Below are 3,749 nucleotides of genomic sequence, written 5' to 3' on the forward strand. Positions count from 1 at the left end.
AATTTAACCTTACCCTTTCTGTGAGCTTACTCCTACCTGTAGTATAAACTTACCTATAAACCTCTTACGTTCGGGTTATTCCAGTGAAGTTACCCTGACTATAGCACGAATTTACCCCAGCATGAAGAGTAATCTTACCCCCGCCTGTAGAGTAAACTTACCCCCGCCTGTAAAGTAAACTTCCCCAACCTGTAGAGTAAACTTACCCCCGCCTGTAGAGTAAACTTACCCCCGCCTGTAAAGTAAACTTACCCCCATCTATAAAGTAAACTTACCCCGCCTATAAAGTAAACTTACCCACGCCTGTAGAGTAAACTTACCCCGGCCTGTAAAGTAAACATACCCCAGCCTGTAGCGTAAACTAACCCCCGCCTGTAAAGTAAACTTACCCCGCCTGTAAAGTAAACTTACCCCCGCCTGTAGAGTAAACTTACCCCCGCCTGTAGAGTAAACTTACCCCGGCCTGTAAAGTAAACATACCCCCGCCTGTAGAGTAAACTTACCCCCGCCTGTAGAGTAAACTTACACCCGCCTGTAAAGTAAACTTACCCCCGCCTGTAGAGTAAACTTAGTGTCATTGTTCAGCTTTGGCCATGTAGAAGTGATTAATGAAGGGATCTGCAAATAAAAAAAAATTAAACAAACTCATGAACATTTATAGTCATGTATATAATTATGAGAATGCACATGTTTATGGGTATGTACAACCTATTAGATGGGTATGTACAGTACCTTCTAGTACATACTAGTGTATGGTTCTGTAACTAAATTAAGCAGAGGAAACACTCTAAAAACAGTAGAGTTTTGAAGCAGAATGAGTGATTAATTTTATTAAGTATAGAGTCATTAAATATAGCGTCACTGTTTTTAATGCCTAAAAATCAAAAGCAAGTGGCAAGGAAAGAAATGTAAAAGTTTTGAAAATTTAACACATTTTTTTCGGACATGACCCCCCCCCCCCCTTTAAGTATAGCGTCATTAAGTATAGCGTCATTAAGTGTAGCGTCAATAAGTATAGCGTCATTAAGTACAGCGTCATTACGTATAGCGCCACTGCTTACCTGATCCTGCTGTGTGTACGCACCAATCGCTATGGCAACCTCAATGAAAATGAAAGCCACCATAAATCCAGAGTACTGAAAAAATGTTAAATTAATTATTTTGTTAAATGAGAGAAGGTGAAAATGTTATGGGGCGGGGCGGATAGAATCAGTGGGCTTTTCTCTTACTGTAATGAAATAAAATAATCTTAGTGGGTTGAAATGCCTTTGAAATTGTCCAATCGAATCATTTTATAGTTAACCAACCAACGTTTACATAATAGCCAATCAGAGTTCCCAAATTATCAGCCAATCATAAGTACATGTAATTAGAAAAGGTATAAATAAGGACATCCATTCATATTCGGTTACTTGGTCGTTACTCATCGCTTGATTAAAACCACTTGGGTTAGGTTCTCGGGTTTGTCGGGAAAAAACAGAACTGTCCTTTAGACCACTCAGCTCAAGAATTCCTTATTATATAGTTCCTTATTAGTGTCTCAGTAACTATAGTGTTCCTTATTAGTTCCTTATTAGTATCTCAGTGACTATAGTGTCTTGATGACTTAATTTATACAGTGTTTTGGTGTCTCAGTGACTTTTAGGGTGTGTTTTTCAAGTAATTGCAGACTGTGTCTGGAAGCAACAGAATTGGTGAGAAACCATTCAGTCTGCAGCTACAGTGTTATAACTTATATTTGATTGTTGGTTTGATTATTCGTTTTTTCTTTTGTTATAGTTCGTTGTTATTCAGTTTACTAATCATTATCCAGATAGGACCAAGGAAAAAGTATTTATAATGAATTTCAGCCAGTTGTTTTTTTTAGCGCCTTAAAATTATTGAAGTTTGTTTTGATCTTATATTTTGAATGTGATTTTTAGGAAGGAAACCTAAGCGAACCCAATTATCAATCATTTGTTCTTTGTAAGAACGTTACATTACTTTTCGGTAAAAAGGTTGACCTTCATTCTACTATAAAGCTCAAGGTTAATCTGTTGAGATTTTACTCACACATTTGAGTAGACAGATACTCCGGGACATTCCCCCAAGACATCCTAATAAACCTGTGAAATAAAAAGATTCGTCAATTATTGATTACCGGGTATATTATCTTTTTCACTGTAGAGATTATATAACTCCCCAAAATACAGTTTCTTTTAGTGTTTAGAGCTTTCTTAACTCGGCACGTACCTGTGGCTGCAATGACGAGACCCAGGAACAAGATGATGTACAAAAACGCCTGTAATTTAAAATAAATAATGATGTTTGATATACACTATTCTGAATTATATGTTTTCAAACTTAGTAGACATTTAAGACAACATTTCTTCAGATACATGTACGTTTATGCTCCAGAAGACCAGAACGGTAAGTTTACGAAGATTTAATTTCACAGCTTTAGATATACTTACGAAGGCTACGGAGAGGAACTCTGTGTTATTGGGAAGCGATGACAGCGTCCAGGATACAAATCCCACGATACCAATCCCAACCGCCTACAATGATAAAATAGGATTAGTCAATCCCTACCGCCTAAAAGATAAAATAGGATTAGTCAATCCCAACCGCCTAAAAGAACAGAAAAGGGTAAGTTAATCCCAACCGCTTACAAAAAAAATTGCATCAACCAGTTTTAAAAGCCTACAAAAAAATGAATAAATATGATTAGTAAATCCCAACCGCCTACAAAAAAGATAGATTTAGTCGATCCCAAAAGCCTACAAAGACAAAATAGAATAAGTCAATCCAACCGTCTATAGCTACAATAACGAAACAAGATTAGTCAATCCCAATAGCGTACTATCACAAACAGAAAAGTGAAACCCAACAGTCTATACAATAACAAAATAGGATTAGTCTATCCCTGTCTCCTACAATAACAATATAGGAAAAGTCAATCCCAACTGCTAAAAAAAAGGATTAGTCAATCCAAACAGCTTACAATAAAATAAATTTTTTTTAATCCCAATTGCATACAATAGCAAAATAGAATTAGTCAATCCTAAAAGCCTACAAAAAAAATAGGATTTGTGAATCCCAACTGACTACAGAACGAAATAGGATAAGTTAACCCAAACAGCCTACAAAAATAGGATTAAGAAGTCCCAACAGACTACAAAAACAGGACTATCTCAACAGCCTCAGCCTAAAATAACAAAATAGGACATAACATGGAAACAAATCACTTCCTTAGATTTCTACATTATCTTAAATATCTAAAGTATTAAGTAAGTAAAACAATAAAAGTTGTAGAACATAATATTACAATTGATACCATGTATACGACAAAGCGAATCTACTAAGGGAAGCACCTAAAATGGTTTCAGACGCCATTTAGACAGACTTTTTAGAGAGATGAAAAAGCATAGTATTAATATTAATTTCATTATAGAAAAAGATGCAGACCACGTCGGTGCATTAGGTCTGGGGAACATACTCCCACGTTACAGATACTCTTTATCGACGAAAAATATGGACAAAAATAAACTGATATTGTACAGCACTTCAAAAAATTAATATTTTCAGTGTTTGGATTAAGTATTTGAAAGAAGACATAACTGAAATTTACATGACTGGAATTAATCAATGATACTTAATCTACTTCAAACTAGATAGTGGTGTTCCCATTTATTTCCCCCTTTAGTATTAGAATCTACAGATCTTAAACTAAATTACAAAAAAGAGTTTATATATTAGATTTTTCAAAC

The 3,749-nt window shown here is 35.3% G+C and overlaps 1 long non-coding RNA gene across 1 annotated transcript; it reads right to left on the reverse strand.

The window, feature by feature from the left end:
- Nucleotides 1-549: 549 nt before the first annotated feature.
- Nucleotides 550-2,543, reverse strand: LOC134245217 (uncharacterized). Its single transcript, XR_009987368.1, has 5 exons — nucleotides 2,454-2,543; nucleotides 2,233-2,281; nucleotides 2,053-2,105; nucleotides 1,062-1,136; nucleotides 550-618 (listed from the first exon to the last, which is right to left on the reverse strand). It is a non-coding gene; the product is annotated as an uncharacterized LOC134245217 (long non-coding RNA).
- Between the last annotated feature and the right edge of the window lie 1,206 nt (nucleotides 2,544-3,749).

Source organism: Saccostrea cucullata, unplaced genomic scaffold (assembly GCF_032062105.1).
Source record: "Saccostrea cucullata isolate Sc308-1 unplaced genomic scaffold, CSIRO_AGI_Scuc_v1 ctg2117, whole genome shotgun sequence".
NCBI classification, from domain to species: Eukaryota; Metazoa; Mollusca; class Bivalvia; order Ostreida; family Ostreidae; genus Saccostrea; species Saccostrea cuccullata.